This window comes from Meles meles, chromosome 19 (genome assembly GCF_922984935.1).
Source record: "Meles meles chromosome 19, mMelMel3.1 paternal haplotype, whole genome shotgun sequence".
Taxonomy (NCBI): domain Eukaryota; kingdom Metazoa; phylum Chordata; class Mammalia; order Carnivora; family Mustelidae; genus Meles; species Meles meles.
Window position 1 is genome coordinate 24,018,061 of NC_060084.1, and position 19,994 is coordinate 24,038,054.

At 38.0% G+C, this 19,994-nt stretch overlaps 1 pseudogene; it reads right to left on the minus strand.

The window, feature by feature from the left end:
* Positions 1-18,339: 18,339 nt before the first annotated feature.
* On the minus strand, positions 18,340-19,493 carry LOC123931397 (annotated as a pseudogene).
* Positions 19,494-19,994: the final 501 nt, after the last annotated feature.

A 19,994-nucleotide genomic window follows, 5' to 3' on the forward strand; every position in this document is an offset into this window, starting at 1 on the left:
ATGTGACATCAAAGCTAGTATTCTTTAAAATTAGCTTCTGAGGCTCCAGGCTCTGTCATAAGAGAAAAGATCATTTCTCTTTTGGCTACCTCAACCACTATGCGGGAATTTTCAGAGCCTTTAGCAGTACATAGATGTACAAATGCTGTTTCCAGATTTCCCTCTTTTCCAAAACCCTGCCCTTTCTCCCTAGGGCATATTGCCTGTTCTTTTCAGCCAAGCCATCCTTCAGCAATCCGGGCCGCATGAGTGCAGCTCAAATGTAATGCCAAACAAATCAAAAGAATAGCTGTCAGGCCTTCACCGGAAACAATATTAGCCTTGTCTATTCATACTGAGAGCAGAATGGAAGTGACACAAATAAAATGTAATGGGATAAAATGTATTGCTCAATGTACAGTAACAAGGAACTATTGGTTGACAATTTTTTTTTCTCTCCTCACTACATTTCAATATGTTTTTCTCTAGGATTTCCACATAGTGTTAGTTAATCATGTGCTTCCATCAATCCTGAACACATAGTAGAGACACAATAAATGTATTTTTAGGAGTGAAAACATGAGTGGCTTAATTAAATCAGGTTCAATAAACCAGTTATAGAATGTACACTGAGAAATGCAGAATCTGGAAGTTGGAAAATAATCTTGGCCTAAAAGCCATCTGATCTACCTCTTTTCCCTGAAAATGAATCTTTTCCACTGAGTTCCCGATGTGTAGTTATTTTGATACTAGGTCAATATCCCTGGAATGAAAATTCATTATCCCATGGATCACTTAATTCCAAAGACATTAAGTGGCAATATCTGAGAGTTTCTGATACTGAAGTACAGTATGGCCCTTGCAGTTCCCTCCCACTGAACCCACCCATGACGGTTTGTTTATAGGGACTTGAAAATTGTTCTGGTTATATCAACCAATGCTGTCGCCTTTGGATCTATAACATGTCTACATGACAAGAGAATTATTAACATATAATATAGTTTCAAATAAAAGCATATGGTGCCTTTAAATTTACAATTTGATTTTCCTTAACACCATTCTCTTCTCTCCCGATCAACTGTATTTTCAAAATTAGAAAAAAACAGATGAAAGTAAAGGGGAATTGATAAGCATTTGGGGGTATCTAATATGTCCCTGGTACTGCTTTGCGTTTCACATACTCCATCTCTTTATCTTTGCAATGGTAGCACCAACTAGGTATTGCTATTTAACTCTCAGAGGAAACAGATGTAGTAAATTTAAGTCATGTGCTCAAGGTCACACAGCAGGTCAATGATGGAACTGGCACTTGAACCTATCTGGAACTTGTGTCTATCTAGCTAGAAAGTCCATGCCTTATACCTACATTCACTGCCTTCCAGCTATGTTTATCATTTCTTTCCTAAACTGCATCAGAAAAAAAAAAAAAAATCCAGAGATATTCTTGGCAAAAGACTCATTTGATAAAACACACATGCCATTGGTTCTTCTCTAACATTTAACATTTGTGATACTGTTTGCCGAACGAAGAGAAATGCTAAGACTCCAGACCAACTGTTTACTGAGCAGATTATTCCTGATGGCCTTCTGCTTAAAAGTTTAAAATTAAAAATAGAATGCTATTCACTATTTGCCCCTGCCAAACTGTGTGGGAGCAGCAGCACAGGCTGTAGGGCAAGGCTCCCGAAGCTTGAAGCTCAGCAATACATCTTCCTTTGTCCCCAGTGTTAATATCCTCGCTCCTTTTCTTTCAGAACAGAAAATAGTAACTAATAGCTTTAATAGCCGCCACTTTCATCACTTTAACTGCGAATAAACTCAGTTTTTCTTCTATCCTTCAGAATCTACAGACCACGGATGACCACCTATGGCTGTATGGAGTCCTGAAACTGCTGCTTTGAGAGAATTACCACAGTGCTTCCCCAAATATGTCTCACCACAAAAATGATAAATAGTGGCAAAGAAGCAAGAATAGGATCTTGGGAGACTGTAAATATGTCCCTCAGTTCTCTGAATGTACTTTGGGTTTCTTACCTCGAGGGAATGTGGCTGTAGTTGCTTATGTGCTGGGAGTAAATGAGAGTGCTCTTTTCTCTTCTAACAAAACTTGGAGAGTGGAGGGATTTTGCCTGGGGAAGAGGTAAAATAAAATAAAATATTTCTGTTTGTCTTGATCTATTTAGCCAGGGAGAAATGTATGTGTTGGTGGAGACACTGTTAGTGATTCTGCAGTCAAATATGCTAGTGTGTTTTATGAACAGCAGGTCACATTGGAAGGAGTACTAGAATTGGGGGAAGCAGGCCTGGGTTTAATCTCCCTCCTTGCCACTTGCTGGCTGTGTGAGCCAAGGAATGTAATGAAAGTTCTCTGAAACTTATTTTTTCCAACTGTAAGATAGGGCAGGATTAGCCTACCTTGCAGAATTCCCATGGGGATACAGTCGCCCGATCTGGCAAATAAAAACACAAAGCTCCTAGTGAAATTTGAATTTCAGATAAACAGCAATTTTTTTAGTATGTCTCAATATTGCATGAGATATACTAAAAATGATCTGTTATTTATCTGAGGTTCAAATTTAAATGGGTGTCCTATTTTTTATCTGGCAATAATATATATATTAGAAAATATATATATATTTAGATAAACTAGTCAAAAAATGTTAAAAAAGAAAAGGTAAAAGTATTAAAAAATTTAGCAGAAGAAGAAAAAAGAAAAAAAATGAAAAAAAAAAAGATTGAATTAACCGCAAGACTAAAGAATCATGGGGAGAAAGCCATGAGTTCCGTGCTTTGCTTTCTCCTCCTCTGGAATTCCGCTGCTGTCTTAGGAACTGAACCTGCTTTCCTTGATAGATGAACTTCATCCTGGCTGGATATTTTGTTGATCTTCTGGGGGAGGGGCCTGTTGTAGTGACTCTCAAGTGTCTTTGCCCAAGGCGGGATTGCACCGCCCTTACCTGGGGCCAGACTAAGTAATCCGCTCGGGTTCGCTTTTGGGAGCTTCTGTTCCCTGAACGCTGTCGGTAGAGTTCCGGAGGACGGGAATGAAAATGGCGGCTTCCTAGTCTCCGGCCCGGAGGAGCCGAGAGCCCGGGGCCCCACTCCTCAGTGTGCCCCCAGAGGACAGCACCCAATCATTCCCGTATCCCCAGCCTCTAGCCGCTCTCCGAGCTCACCCAGCCCACAACCAGTTCAAGGTAACCCTGAGCTGAGAGTTCAGTCCTCGGCTCTGTCTCTGTAGCCGGTTTCTCTGTTCTAATACCTGCGAGCTAGGCGACACTCCAACACCCCAGATCCTTCTGTGACCCTGCGGGACCTGGGGCCACGCTGACCCCGCGTGGGCTTCACCCCGGTTTAGCCTCTGGAGCAATGTCCCTCAGTGGAACAGACTTTTAAAAGTCCTGATTTTGTGCTCCGCCACTTGCTGGGAGCTGGCCTCTCCCCCACGGTCTATCTTCCCGTCGTTTTAGATTCACTTCTCCGCCAGTCCTACCTTTCAGAAAGTGGTTGATTTTCTGTTTCTAGAGTTGCTGTTCTTCTTCTCTTCCCTCTCCCGTTGGATTTGTAGGTGTTTGCAATGTTTAGATAAGCTTTGAGCTGATCTCCTGCTACCTGATGTAGTCTCAGCCTGCTACTTCTCCGCCATCTTGACTCCTCCCAAAGTTTTATTTTTGTATTTGACTTCACAAAACGCAGAGAGGAGAAAATACAACAGAATACATAGAAGTATTTGAAATACTTCAGAAAAAAAGAAAACAATATAACTGAAAACATTGCTATTATGTAGAAGCTAAGTATGCCATAATTAAGTCTACTTTCCAACATTCTAGTATTAAAATGAAGAGCTAGTAAGCCACACTTAAACAACATTTAAATTATATTAATGTACACAAAGGTTGGAAGTATGAAATATAGTTCTAATTTTCATTTTATAATTGAGGTAAGTCTAGCCTTCTCCCATTGTGTTATTGAATTTAATTAAAAATATTTTCTCTGCTACTAAAAGTAGCCATTTCTTCTTTTAAAAGATAATTATTAGAAACATATACCTTTATATTTAATGTTTACCTACTAAATGTAACATATACTACAGTAAGTGTATATTTGTTTTACCTACTACCCATAATCAAGGTAATTTTAAGCTAAATTTAGGACTATTGTAAAAAAATAATATCTAGAATTCTTAGTGGCCCTTATATTTCAAGAACCATATGTTCTGAAACCCAAGGTGAGCAGAAAAAGAAATAATAAAGAGCAGAACAGAAAGAGATCACATAGAGACTAAAAGAAAAAAAAACAAAAAGGAAAAAAGTTAATGGAACCAGAAACTCATTCTTTGAAAAGATAATAAAATTAAGAAACCCTTAGCCTGACTCATCAAGAAAAAGAAAAAGAATTCCAATAAATAAAATCAAAGAATGAGAGTGGAGAAATAACATTGATGTCACAGAAACACAAAAAAATAAGAGAATACTATGAAAAAATATATGCCAACAAACTAGGAACCTAGAAGAAATGGCCAAATCCCTAGAAACATACACTCTTCCAAAACTGAACTAGAAAGAAACAGAAAACCTGAATTGACCAATTAGAAGAAACAAAATTGAATCAATAATCAAAAAAATACCAAAAAATAAAAGTCCAGAACCAGATAGATTCATAAGTGAAGTCTACCAGACATTTAAAAAAGAGTTAATACCTATTCTCTTCAAACTATTCCAAAAGTGGTAAGAGAAAGAAAAGCTTCCAAATACATTCTATGAGGCCAGGATTACCCTAAGAACACAAGAAAAAGACACCACAAAACAAAAACAAAAATAAAAGATATAGGCTAATATCTCTGTTGAATACAGATGCAAAAATCTTCAACAAAATATTAGCAAAATATACAAAAAATACATTAAAAAGATCATTCACCATGATCAGGTGGGATTTATTCTTGGGAGGATTCAATATTTACACATCAATCAACAGCATACACAATAGCAAAATGAAAGATAAAAATCATACAATCGTGTCAATTGCAGGAAAAACATTTGAAAGATTCCACACCCAGTCATGATGAAAAAATTCTCAAAAAATGCATTAGATGGAACAAACCTCAATATAATGAAGGTCATATATGAAAAATATAGTTAACATCATCCTCAATGGTGAAAAACTGATCTTTCCCTCTAAGATCAGGAAAAAGACAAAAATGTCCACTCTCATCACTTTATTCAACATAATACTAGAAGTCCTAGCCATAGCAATCAGATAAGATAAAGAAATGAGACATTAATATTGGTAAAGAAGTTAAACTATCACTATTTGTGGACAACATGATACTACACAGAGGAAGTCCTAAAGATTCCACAAAAACTATTAGAATAAACAAATTCACTGAAGTGGCAGGATATACAATTAATACCCAAAAATTGGTAGAATTTCTATACATTGACAATGAAGTCACAGAAAGAGAAATTAGACCACCACCACCAATTATAAGTGCACCAAAAAGAACAAAATACCTAGGAATAAACTTAACCAGAGAGATTAAAGACCTATCCTCTGAAAACTATAAAACAGTGATTAAAGAAGCTAAAGATGAAACAAATGTAAAGGTATTTCAGGCTTATGGATTGGAAGAATGAATACTGTCAAAATGTCCATATTACCCAAAGCCATGTGCAGATTCAACACAATCCCTATCAAAATACCAACAGCATTTTTCACCAAACTAGAACAATTAATACTAACATTTATATGGAATCAAAGAAGACCTCAAATAGCCAAAGCAATCCTGAGAAAGAACACCAAATCTACAGGTATCATAATTCCAGATTTCAAGACATAATACAAAGCTGTAGTAATCAAACCAGTATAGTACTGATGAACAGAGACACATAGATTAAGAGAACAGAATAGAAAACCCAGAAATAAACGCTCACTAGTATGGTCAATTAATCTATGGAAAGGAAGCAAATATACTATAGGGAAAAGACAGTCTTTTCAATAAATTGTGCTGAGAAAACTGGAGAGCTACATGTAAAAGAATGAAATTGGGACACTTTCCAACACCATACACAAAAATAAATAAACTCAAAACCAATTAAAGACCTAAATGTGTGACCTAAAACCATCAAAGTCCTAGACAAGAACAAAGGCAGTAATTTCTCTGACATCAGCCACAGCAACATATTTCTAGCTGTCTCCTAAGACAAAAAAAAACAAAAGCAACAATAAACTCCTGGGACTGTGTCAAAACATATATATATATACTGCCGAAGCAAGCACAGGACTGTGTCAAAATAAAAAGCTTTTGCACAACAAGGGAAACCATCAACAAAACAAAAAGACAACCTAATGAATGGGAGAAGATATCTTCAAATGATATATTCAATAAGAGATTAATATTCAAAATATATCAAGAACTCATATAACTCAACACAAAAATAACAAACACTCCAAGTAAAAAATGGGCAGAGGACCTGAGTAGATATATATATTTTTTTTTCCCAAAAAAGACATACAGATAACCAACAGAGAGTATGAAAAGATGTTTGACATCATTCATTATCAGGGAAATGCAAATCAAAAACACAGTGAGGTATCCTCTCACACCTCTTAGAAAGACTACAATCAAGAAGGTAAGAAACAAGAGATGATGAAGATGTTGAAAAAATGGAATTCCTGTGCACTGCTGGTCGGGCTGTCAAATGTACGGCCACTATAGAAAACAGTATGGAGATTCCTCAAAAAATTGAAAATAGAGGGATGCCTGGGTGGCTCAGTTGGTTAAGCAGCTGCCTTTGGCTCAGGTCATGATCCCAGCATCCTGGGATCGAGTCCCACATTGGGCTCCTTGCTCGGCAGGGAGCCTGCTTCGCCCTCTGCCTCTGCCTGCAACTCTGTCTGCCTGTGCTTGCTCTCCCTCTCTCTCTCTCTAATAAGTAAATAAGATCTTTAAAAAAAAAAAATTGAAAATAGAAATAGCATATGATCCAATAATTCCGCTATTGGGTATTTACCCAAAGAAAATAATATTAACTAAAAAAGTTAAATGCATCCCTAGGTTTACTGCAGTATTACTTACAATAGCCAAAACATGCAAGCAATCTAAGTACCTAACCAACAGATGAGTGGATAAAGAAAATGTGGTGTATATACACACAATGGAATATTACACAGCCACAAAAAAGGATGAGCTCATGTCATTTAAGATGGATGCTCCTAAAGGGTATATGCTAAGTGAAATAAGTCAGACTAAGAAAGACAAATACCATATGATTTCACTTATGAGTGGAACCTTAAAAAATAAGTAAACAAACAAATAGCAGAATGAGGACTATGACTACAGAGAACAAACTGATGACTGCCAAGGGGGATGCAGATGCGGATTGGGAAAAAGCAAGTGAAGGAGAGGAGAGACAGGCTCCCAGATATGAAATGAGTAAGTCACAGGAATGAAAAACAGAGCATAAGGAATACAGTCAATGATACTGTAATAGCAATGCAAAGGGACATATGGTAGCTATACCTGTGATGAACACAGTATAATACTTAAATTTGTCAAACTGCTAAGTTGCACACCTGAAACTAAGCAAGGGTGTGTGTCAACAATACTCAAAAAAAGGTAAGCATTTCCTGTATTTGATATGGAACTTGGTATGTGTCCTGGTTTGTATTCCATTTAATTTATTTTCATTTTTCCAAATCCAAAATAAAGACTACTTTATTCTGGCAGTGGATTTGTTTATTGTAAACTTAAAAAAAAAGATGAGCAAGATGGAAATAGTTTTTAAGTGGCTTATAATTAGTTTTATGTTCAAGAAAAATTGAATAAAACTAAACATATAAATAAGATTATATATATAGTGATATATTCTATATTGCAAAACTGAACATTGCTAAGAGAATAGACCTTAAAAGTCCCCATCACAAGAAAAAAAATTATAACTATGTATGGGAACAAATATTAACTAGACTTACTGTGGTGGTCATTTGAGAATATATACTAGTATCAGATTATAATGTACACTAGAAACTGAAAAAATGTTCATGTAACTTCAATTGAAAAAAAAAAAGATTGTGAGGAAACTTATCTTACATTGGAATTGGCATCACAAACTAGGATATTAAAATGCTGGTTATGTTTTTCTAGGTATCTGCAATTGTGCTTTTTAGCATTTTGGACAATTCTCTGTAGTCCAGGTCTTTTTAAGGAAATGGGATAGTCAGTGGTATTCGATCAATGCCAAGTAATTGTTTTCATATTTCCTTTTTTTTCAATCTAAATATTTCACATTTCTATTTTTCTAAAGGCAGTGTGAGGTTCACAGGAGGAAGTCTTGGCTGTTATCTTGACTTATAGATATGATGATAAAAGTTTAGGCTCACAGCTTGTTGCCCACTCCTCTGATAGAGTGCAGCCTATAGCAATGTTCAGAGACAGGTTATCCATAGTTGAATGTAGTTTGATTTTAGTAGCAAACATAGCCTACAGTTTGAACATATTGAATTTAGGTTCAAGCTGCACTGAATAGACAAGTAAGACTATTCCAATAAATAACATGCTCTCCAATTAACTCTGTGCCTAAGACCTTTGTTTCCACCCCCCCCCCCCCAATCCTTAGGAAGTTAAACTCCAAGTATAAATGGTCAATATACACTACAAACATATTGATGAAATATTTAGCCTGGATGCAAATGGGTTATGACAGTAATTCATCCAGAAAATAGCTTTCTTGAATGTTCCATACCTGGCAGACACTACTGTAAGGGCAAAGTCTCCAACCTTTTTCAGGTTGATGATCTAAGAAAATAGATATCATGCAAATTGCAAATAATGAAGCAGATTATACTGGGTAAGTGCAGGACTCTATGAAATAACATAGCTAAGTATTAGGTAAGGGTACTCTGATGAATTAATATTTAATCTGAGAATTAAAGAATAAGGAATGAGCCATGTAAAGTAGAAGGAAGACAACTCTTGTCAGAGGACCCTGAGGTACTTGGCCCTGAGTGTGGTACTGACCAAGAGGAGGCAAGATCTTGGTGAACCATATAGGCCATTAAACTGAACCTCTAGAAAGTCAGTAGCAGGAGGACAACAGATTGATTTAGAGTTCCTCTCTTTATGTGGATTAAGAATGCACCAAAGTTGGCAAGAATAGAGGCAGAAGGGCGCCTGGGTGGCTCAGTGGTTTAAGCCGCTGCCTTCGGCTCAGGTCATGATCTCAGGGTCCTGGGATCGAGTCCCACGTCGGGCTCTCTGCACTGAAGGGAGCCTGCTTCCCTCTCACTCTCTCTGCCTGCCTCTCTGCCTACTTGTGATCTCTCTCTGTCAAAATTAATAAATAAAATCTAAAAAAAAAAAAAAACAAAAAGAATAGAGGCAGAAGAACCAAAAAAGACACTTACTGGAACTGTATAATGGCAGTGGAGATGGAGAGGAATGGGTTGTTTGGAACACATCTGCATTTTCTAAATGGATAAGTTTGTAGCATAAATATTCCTTGAGTAAACTCAGAGAAGTCTAAAAATCATACGGACAACCAAAAACATTACAGAAACATACAGAAACCCTCCAAGATGAACAACATTAAGAGATGAAATTCATATTCTATCCCCTGCAAAGGCATCATGGAACCACAACCTTCCATCGACAGAGTGAGCTCTCTTCTCCTTACCATGTACTTCTTGTATACCACCCTATAACCATACTACTCTGTAACATAGAGTAATGATGCACTTTCATCATTTGCCACCCCCAAAAGGTCTTAGTCATGCCTACCCTCCTACTGCCTTTTATCCAGCTCCATAAACAATACCTTTCACCGAGCAAATTTTCAATACATGTGAACACGCAGAATAAATGAATGACAATCTCTATATGAAATGACTGAGATGAATGGGATTTAACATAGTTGTTACCAAACAAGTCATATGAGATAGGAACTCGCTCATCTCTGCAATCCTCCTAAATTATAAGAAGTATGTTATTCCACAAAAGCAAAAAAGCACAGTTACAAAAGAGATATAGCAGTGATGACTACATGGGAACTTGACAGAAAATGACTATAAGACATTTGTAATGCTCAAATTAGCATCATTAAAAAACTCAGCAAAGTGATTGTTTAGAATTTTAAAGGTTATACAAACCAGATCATAGAAAAGCTATACTGTTAAGTTAGATATTCTGGAGAAATGAAATGTTTTCTTAATAACTGATAGAATGACTTTTGCTGTTTGGGGTTATGAATTTTAGGATTGCTATCAACTCCCTTAAGTAATTAAGATTATTAGGACTCAGAAAACACTCAAAATATAAAGATATAATAGCAATAAACTTCTGGTAACAAAGTTTGTTGCTAAAACTCATTTTTAAAGAAGTAAACCATACAGTCCCTTATTTCACAACACAACACCATCCTAGACTCATGATTAAGTCTTAGTTTAAAAGCAATTCCAGGGTGCCTGGGTGTCTCAGTCATTAAGCATCTGCCTTCGGCTCAGGTCATGATCCCAGGGTCCTGGGATTGAGTCCAGCACCAGCTCCCTGCTCGGTGGGGAGTCTGCTTTTCCCTCTCCCTGGCTTTACCCCTGCTTATACGCTCTCTCTATTAAATAATAAAATCTTTTTTTTTTTTTTTTAGAAAACAGCTGTTTAGTGGCATCAGTGAGAAAAAACAGGGGGTTTGAAATGAACAATTCAATTGGAAGTTTAGAATATTTGAACTTTGCAGGGTCTACATGTGGTATATTTCATGCCAGCAAAACTGCTTTAAGGGTCCTTGCATTCTCTGCCTGAGCCACCAAAACTCATCTCTTCAGAGAATCACTGATTATCCAACTAAACCCGCTAGTTTTATCAATGGCAGAGGGGGCAGAGTATCTCTGGAAAATTGATTATATGTTATATTAATTATACTCTATTATTTATATTTATTTTATATAAATAATTGTAATACTGTATATGATATAGAGTGACTGCAAGACATTACTCTAACACAAATTCCACCATGCAGCTCCTACCTCTGCACTTCAAAACTATGGACAGAATGGGCAGGAAAGGTCAGGTAGAGGTCACTTATCACCATTTCAGAGAAACATTAGGTAAAGTTTATGTTGTGCTAAGAATTGGTGATCTTCTTGAGCAGTATAAGAATCACATGGCAACATGCAGCAATAAAACTTAGTGGGCACGGAGAAAGTGCCAAAAATACAGCCCTGGGTGCTATTTGTGAATGTCACTCTGACCGGCAGAATGTTTCAGGGATGCACTGGCCATCACAACAGGGCATTCAACTCAAAGAAACCCGATTGTGTTTTTTCACTACTATCCTCCACATCTAACCAACAGTCTGCAGCGATGCTTTCTGCATTTCCCCCCAGCCACTGAATCAACTCCACAAATAGTTGAGTTCCCCTTCCTGATCTCCCAGTTGCACAAAAAAGATGTTTAGATATTTCCAAGAAGAAAGAAATTAGGCAACTTTATTATCTATTTAGGACATTAGTGCTGCAGAGAAACTGCCTTTGCCCAAATAAACTTTTCCAAAACGCTCCCTCTTTATGTAAATCCTTAAATAACTATGTAGAAACTCACCAGAACAAGGATAAACATCAAAACCTATTCCTACCATGTCTTTTGCTGAGGACCTGGCTCTCAGTAGTATCCCAGCCCTTAACCAAATGGAGATGAGAATTTAAGATAATGCCTGTCGCAATGCTAGCACCTGGGGTACAAAGGAAGGCAATTCAAATGTGTCTCCTTCTCCCAAGGTGCTTAGGTCCCTTTCCGTCATCCTTTCTGTTTATCTACACCATTTATTTATTTATTATTTTTCTTTAACATCCATTTCTTTCCTTTTCTAATTTCTTAACAAAATTATCATCTATAGACCTTTCTCTGGCTCCTTGGTCAACATTACTAATATAAGTTGAGGTATAAATTAGGATCCATTCTCAAAAGAAAAGGCCACTATGAGACAGTCAACCACCCTAGGCAGTGGAACTCATTTAGTATCAATAGTATTAGGCTACCCGAGCAGGTATTAAATAGTGAGCCTGTCTGCAGAAAGAGAATAAAAAAAGATATAAAAAGTGTGAAGGATCTGTTGAAACACAGTTGTAAACATCATGCAGTAACTGTGAATGGCTGAGAAATCACTGGAGTTTAATAGACCTGCTGGGCGTATCTAAGGAGAGGAATGACTTTTCTCTTTGAACAAAGTAGTTGCCTATGTCTGCAAGCACCATGAGATCCTGAGGTTGGGACTGAAAACTTTTAACAAAATAAAAAAAAATAAACCATTTAAAGTCTGCATAAGATGAGAAAACTATCTTTTATATTATTTTTCAGTCACAAGTAATAATCATAGTAATAACAGTAAGAAAAAGAAGAAAACTGCCATTAGTCATTGTTTTTATGAAAAGCATCTTATTATGAATTGTAAAAATTATTTCTCTGTGTGTTCCTTTCATCTTAGTATAAAATAAAACACTTGTATCAAAGTGGCTGGTGTGAAAGGAAAAATGTGTTTTCTTATGCCATGGAAAGGCTTCAGGTATGGCTGACTCCAGGCATATGATCAATGCCATCAGAACTCAGATGTTTTTGTTCTCTTCTCTTACATGGGGCTCCATTCACAGACGAGCTTTCCCCTCATACTGGCAGAAGCTACAAGCAACTCCAGGTATCAAAGCCATCTTCTCAACAAGAACCAAAGAAAGCTCCAGATTCTCTTACTCAAAGGTATTACAGCTGAAATCCAGTAGTCCTGATTATCATTCTTGGGTCTCTTTCCTGACAGTAATCCAGTGCCCTGCTGGGTCTGGCCTGATGTCTATCACATTTGGCTTAGGTGGAATGAAGAGGAAAGTGGGGGGTGGGGATGGAGGTTGGGGGTGCGGAGGGGAGGGTTCACATGGAACTTGGGATGCTGTTGTGTGTTTGGATGAATGATTGCTAGATCATCACAGAGACCCTCTAGTCTATCAGAAAGAGATAGAGAAAGAAGAGTTTGGGACTTAGATCTGAAGGATGCTAAATTCAGACCAAGAACCAATGTTTAAAAAACACATGCAAGAGGAATTGCATAGCACTCTCTTACAAAGTACACATTTAAAACAAAAGTAAAGAGGGCTCAAAGAATTCAAGAACAAACTCCCACCAAGTTCTCTTTGTTTCCATGAGATTATCAAGGATGAGCTATACCCATGTAGTGTGACTCATAGTACTGGGGAGAGAAGTGAACAGAAAAGGAATAAATGAATATTGCACATCTCAGTCCTCACCACAAACTTCCTGAATGTAGCTATTTTTTTTCCATTTTATTTATTTTTTCAGCGTAACAGTATTCATTGTTTTTGCACAACACCCAGTGCTCCATGCAAAACGTGCCCTCCCTATTACCCACCACCTGTTCCCCCAACCTCCCACCCCCACCCCTTCAAAACCCTCAGGTTGTTTTTCAGAGTCCATAGTCTCTTATGGTTCGCCTCCCTTCCAAATTTTTTTTTAAATAAACATTTAATGTTTTAATAAACATATAATGTATTTTTATCCCCAGGGGTACAGGTCTGTGAATCGCCAGCACACTTCACAGCACTCACGATAGCACATACCCTCCCCAATGTCCAGAATGTAGCTATTTTATCAAAATTTCAAAGGGGAGAAAATAGAAGATAAGAGAAGCAATGTGAAGTCCCTAAATAAACCAGCTAGTAAGGGCAGAGCTAGAATTTGAACCTAGATTGGGCTAACTCTAAAACAATTTCTAATCTTAGAACTAACATCCACATCCTACAAAACAAAGTACTGAGAAATGTTTAGTTATTCATCCTTTCTGATGGCTGAGTAATATTCCATTGTGCATACGAACCTCTTCTTTAGCCATTCATCTGTTGAAGGATATCTTGGCTCCTTCGGCTCCTTCCAGTTTGGCTCTTGTGGAACATTGTGAACATTGGGGTGCAGGCACCCCTTCTTTTTACTACATCTGTAAAATACCTTGGCTAATTGAATTTAAAGAAAAAAAAACCTTCCATTTTGTTAAAAAAAAGAAAAAGAATAAAAAGGAAAGAAGGAAGGGAGGGAGGGAAGGAAGAATATGTTTAGCCAAAGAGTTATATTAAAGTGGGGCTCCTGGATGGTTGAATTGGTTAACTGTTCAACTCTTGGTTTCAGCTCAGGTCCTGATCTCAGGGTCATGATCTCAGGGTCCTGAGATGGAACATCTTTTGGGGCCCCAAGTTCAGTGCAGAGTCTGCTTAAGATTCTCTCCCCCTCTGTGCCTCCCCTCCACATGATGCATGTTCTTTCTTTCTCAAATCAATTGATCAATCGATCTTAAAAGTATCTTCCAAATATAGATTTTCAAAACCATGAGAAAGTTCTCAGGTGGAAGTTTCCAGCAAAAAATGCATAGTGCATTGGTAAATTCAACCTGATTATGAAGAAATTTGTAATTAAGGCAGAAAAGGTAATGATCTAGGTGCTAAGGTGAAAAAGATTACTGGTTAGCAGTCAGTGACCTGTCTATGTGTGTGCAGATCAGCATGCTGGTTTAAAGATACAGAAAAAAAACTTTAGCACTTCTCAAATAGAATTCATATTTAAGAGGGATGGAATCCCATTTTGCCTCCAGATACAGTAAAGTGAGATAGAAAATTTGAATGCTGAAAAACCGAACTCTCTGGGAAATGCCAGGAATATGATTATTTAGAATGTGACTGTTGTTGCCTTCTATTGCACAGTATTCAGTCCCCTCTCCCCCGCCCATCTTCTCTGTGGCTAAAGTGAGGGAGTATTTGAAATGTGAAAAATAACCTTATTTTTTTCTATCCCTGATGGTGTTACCATATGGCTTTAGCATTTGGTTCCATCCTTTTCACCCTCCTACTATTTATTTATTTTAATCACTACTCGTGATTAGTAAAAAGAAGGTCTCTGAGAGTCTATTCCTGGCTATATTCTCACTCACAGTTTGGCCTCAGATCATTTGATTTCCCTTAGCTGCAGAGACTGCCATCTTTAAATGAGCATAATGTTACTCACCAGTTGAATGAAATCCTTAAAAATGATAGTTCCCTATATTTTAAGAGAGTTTCTATTATCTTTGGATTTTTTTCCTCCCTAAGATCCAAAACCATCTGTGCCTTCTCGTTTATGACCAAGACTTTTCTGAGTTTTGAATTTGCTTAGAGCTGACAAAACACAACATCTGGATTTCAATTCAAGGAGGAAGGCTCATTTGAAAGCTTTTTAATGCCCCTGGACCACAATGAGATCAAATTGAAGAACATTTTTTATGAGTTGAGTGCAAATGAATTAGAAACATGTGGATTAAATTTCTCTTAAACCTCAAAGGGAATTTAAATATTAAGGAAAAGTGCTTTGCAAACTGCTTCTTGGCTTCTGCCAAAGTCAGAACCCTTGAAAAAAGAGTCGGTCATATCTACTGAATTCAAATGTACCCAGCATTTTCTTCTGTGGTGTATAAAGGACATTTTGATCTTTGAATAAAAGGGAATATAACTAAAGATTTACCAGTTTCATATCCAATAATGCTTAGATTTTGGTCTAAAATAAGCATATTTCTAGAATTCAGTCTTTCCCATTTTTTAACAGCTCCCTGTTTTGTGTTAACAATATCCCAGAATAGAAGCGAATGACAACAATTATACACAATGCAACACAAAAATTTTGTAGTCATTTCATGTGCTTTACTTCAGAGATGGGAGAAACTGATTAATAGGTATCAATTTGTTTCAAATTTGTGAGTACTTAAGTCTTTTCACTTCAAGTCAGTGTTATTTGGTTGGGTTTTAAATGTTTCTTTTTTTTTTTTTTTAAAGATTTTATTTATTTGACAAATCACAAGTAGGCAGAGAGGCAGGCAGAGAGAGAAAAGGGAGGAAACAGGCTCCCCGCTGAGCAGAGAGCCCGATGCGGGGCTCGATCCCAGGACCCTGAGATCATGACCTGAGCCGAAGGCAGAGGCTTTAACCACTGAGCCACCCAGGCGCCCCTAAATGTTTCTAATCAATGGAAAAATCACCTGGCCACCTCACCTGTCCACACACCTCCTAGTCTCAAGCACTGATTCCATAGCCAGTATTGTCTAAACAACATGTGTGCGTTTATGGATGTGTGTGCAGAGATGTGTAGAAACAGTGTTACCAGTACTTCAGCTCACTACCTATGACCCTGAGACCCCTGTACACTCAGATGAAGTCATTCTTCAATTACTTGCAGGGAAAACTCTGCCATGACCGTGGACCTCAGCGAAGTCCCCGTAAAGGACAGCTCTGAAGAGGGCAGATGGAGGGGAGCAGTGATCAGTGCAGGAGTTGCAATTTCCCCAATTTCCTGAGTTGGAAGCAGCTTAAAATGTTCCTTTGCTGGTAGCCACAAAGTCTGGCAGTGACGAGGAGTAATTCACCCTTTCTGCCCTTTCCTCAGAACGCCTTGATCTACTCTTATCCTGAGGGTAACCAATGTCATGACATGTCTGCAGCCTTCCTTATCACCGCTGCTAATAACAAATTCCCGCCTGGAGACAGCACCATGAGCACAATTTTAAATAGTCTCTTCTGGCACAAAATGATTTTGTAAAGCAGACTCCGTCGCTGAGGCAAATACTCACAAATGTGCCAGTGATAACTCTAGAAGTCACTTGACGACATTAAGATAAAACCTTATTACTGACAACTCTCTCTTTTTTTTCCCCCTCCTACTACATCTTGCATTTTAACATAAGACCTTCAGAGACATCCTTGTACTACCAGTCTCTCTACTCGGGGATAATGCTGAAGAAAGCAGACATTAATCTGAGTGAGAAAAGAAGTCCCATAGACACAAAGGTTCTCTAAGAAAACAATGAGAGCTGGGGAGTTGGGGTTGGAAAGGGGTCAGTTAAAACAAACCTTCCCAAATTATGTGAAAAATGAGAGCCTCGGAAAATGAAGATGTGTTTTCTGAATAATAAAGCTGATACTTATTCTGTGGCAGTAAAATATACAGGCTAGTTCAGCCTCTGCCTCACCTGAAGAAAATCTGCAAAGAGGACAAAATTGACAGGGTCACAGCCTCCCCCTTATCCGTGGTAGAAAGTACTGAAGGAAAAATGGTAGAATGGCCCCATTCAAACGATAAAGCTAACAAGGGGAATTCTCCTTCAAGGGGTAAAGAGTAAGCATGAAGCAAAAAAAGTAGGTGAGTTTAAGGGGAAATGCCCTCTTCCAGAGAGCAGAGAAATGAAAATGCACACACACACGCCCATGAATTCTGGTAAACCTTATCATTTCCATACATTTGCTGGGAAACATGTGCTGGGTAATAATGAACAAATACGCACACAAAAACAATTCAAATATTGCAAAATATTCCTGACCAATTCCAGTGCAGTAAATGATTTTACTAACATTTTAATGAAGGCATCTGAAATGATCTCTTTCATTTCTTATACTACCCAGTGTATTCATTAAAGGAAATGCTGTATTTCTTTTTATTTTCATTTTAGAAAACTTCTCTGGAATTCAGATCTGCACAGTATGCTCTTCATTACAATTAATAGGGAAAGTGTGTGTTATCCAATTGGAAAGCCACATTCTACTGGTTTCTGATTTCTCACTCCACCCTGACACTTTCCTGTCCTTTGCGAAAAAACTCAGGAGAAAAATTTTATGTCATTGATGTCAGGGTAACTGGAGAGTGTTTCTTAATGCCTGTTCCTGTGAAAAAGTGGTTTTGCTTAAATCCCAACTTCAACACTATACAATGACCATCTATGAAGTTATGTGTGTGTGTGTGTGTGTGTGTGTACATAAGTTTTGGAACTGGCAAACATATTTCTGCAAGTGATTATTTACCAATAACAAAATGACTAAGAGATGAATATCAATGGGAACATTAAAATAATTCCTAAAAGTAATCCACACACCATCTTTTGTCCCCAATATGGAGTATTACAGACATTTAATAATATAATTTTATTATTAAAGGCATCACTCATTCAAATTATCAAGTATAATGTTAATATTACAATGCTAGAATCAGAAAAAAATGATTTATTGGCATGATTCCAAAATCCATATAAATACCAGGCTCTCATTTACTGATTGCTTCACAGAACGATGATTTTTTTAGCTATATAGAGACAGAGACAGAGAAGGAGAGCACGGGGGGAGAGGCAGAGGAAGGAGGAGAGAGAATCTTAAGGAGGCTCTGTACCCACGCACAGCCTGAAGCTGTGTTCCAACTCACTACTCTGAGATCATGTCCTGAGTCACAATCAAGAGTCAGAGACTTAACTGACTGAGCCACCCAGGTGTCCCTAAACAACCATTTTTTTTTTTTTTTTTTTTTTTTTGGCTTCCAAACTGTTATTAGTCTCTTTTTATTTTTTTGGTGATCTCCTTCAGAGTTAACTACTTCCGTTTGTAGGTGATGAAATGTGTAAGGAATCCACTTCAGAATGTTGGCCCAGCTATGAGCATGGTCTTTCCCTTTATTGGAACTCAAAATTAAGACTTTGGGTCCTTGTTTTTTATATTCCAGTCCCAGAAGTAGTTTTCATTGTAGAAGTTATCTGCAGGCAGTCTTATGCTTTCTAGCAGTAATCTACAACCGGGCTCTAGCTTCCCCAGGACACTACACAGGATGGATTTAAATAGGAGTTAAACTAAGAGGCATTCTCTCAAATGAGTTTAAATGCATTTTATTTTTAGACAACCTACATGACATGTTTTTCTCTTAAAAACAATGCTTCCATTCCAAATAAATCAGGGTCAAAATAAATGAAGAGCTCAAGATGACATCAGTCCCATTTGTCTAAGTGCTGGTGTTGTGTGGATGAAGAGCAACAGCCATTTATGACAACAGGTGATACATCCAAAGTAATGGCCAGATGCATTAACATTTCTCCATCTCTGAACCATCCTTAAAGAAAATCATATATGGGGTCACACCATCCTCACAGTAGTCCAGTAGAGCAACCATGCCATCTGGATTCATGTTTTCACCAATAAAGAACTGGTAGTTTTTGAAATTAGCAAGGATGTGCTTGATTTGTTCTGCAGCCCCTGTCATAAAAGGCTTTACTCTTTCTGGCCTCTGTTCTTCAAGTTTGCCTTTGATGGATTTCATATAATCTTTGATGTACTTCTTGTAGGCTTCTTTTGTGAAGCTGGTTTCCTGCAAGTGATGGTTCATGACAATATCAACACCAGTGATGACTGTGCTTTCGGTACCTTTGCCCTACGGGCCTTCAGCGGAGGCATTTCCACCAATGAGCGAGTCATCAATGTTACCCTCTGTCTCCCCTCCACCCCAGGCACAGCCCGTCCGCGATCTCCCAGATCTTGTAGATGTCAGAGAACATCTTATCATGTCTGATGAGGTCCCGGTAGTTGATCATGACGACAGCTGAAGAGAGACGGCGGCGGCACTACCTTAGCAAGAGCCGGGAGCTCTGAGCGAGCGCGGTGCAGCCGGAGCGGCACTCGGGGGGAGGGGGTTGCAGGCAGAAAAGCTGAACAACCATTTTTTAAAAGCTTTATGAGTTTGGGGTGGCTCAGTAGGTTAAAGCCTCTGCCTTTGGCTCAGGTTACGATCCCAGGATTCTGGGATCGGGTCCCACATGGGACTCTCTGCTCAGCAGGGAGCCTGCTTCCTCCTCTCTCTCTCTCTGCCTGCCTCTCTGCCTACTTGTGATCTCTGTCAAATAAATAAATAAAATTTAAAAAAAAAGTTTTAGGAGTTAGAACACAATATACCAAGAAGACAGTCCACACCGACAGAATAATAGAAGAGGCAATATCTAACTTTCATTGGCCACAAATTAGGGTAGCCCCTGGCTAATCACTTTATACAGTGCCTCACTTAATTAATAGAGCAATGTTACAAGGGAGATACTATTATTAGTCTTAATTTACAGCTGAGAAAACTGAGGCATATACAGGTTAAAGAGCTTAGTAGGAATGATCAGAGATAGGATCTGAACAAAAACTATCTCAGGAACTCTCAA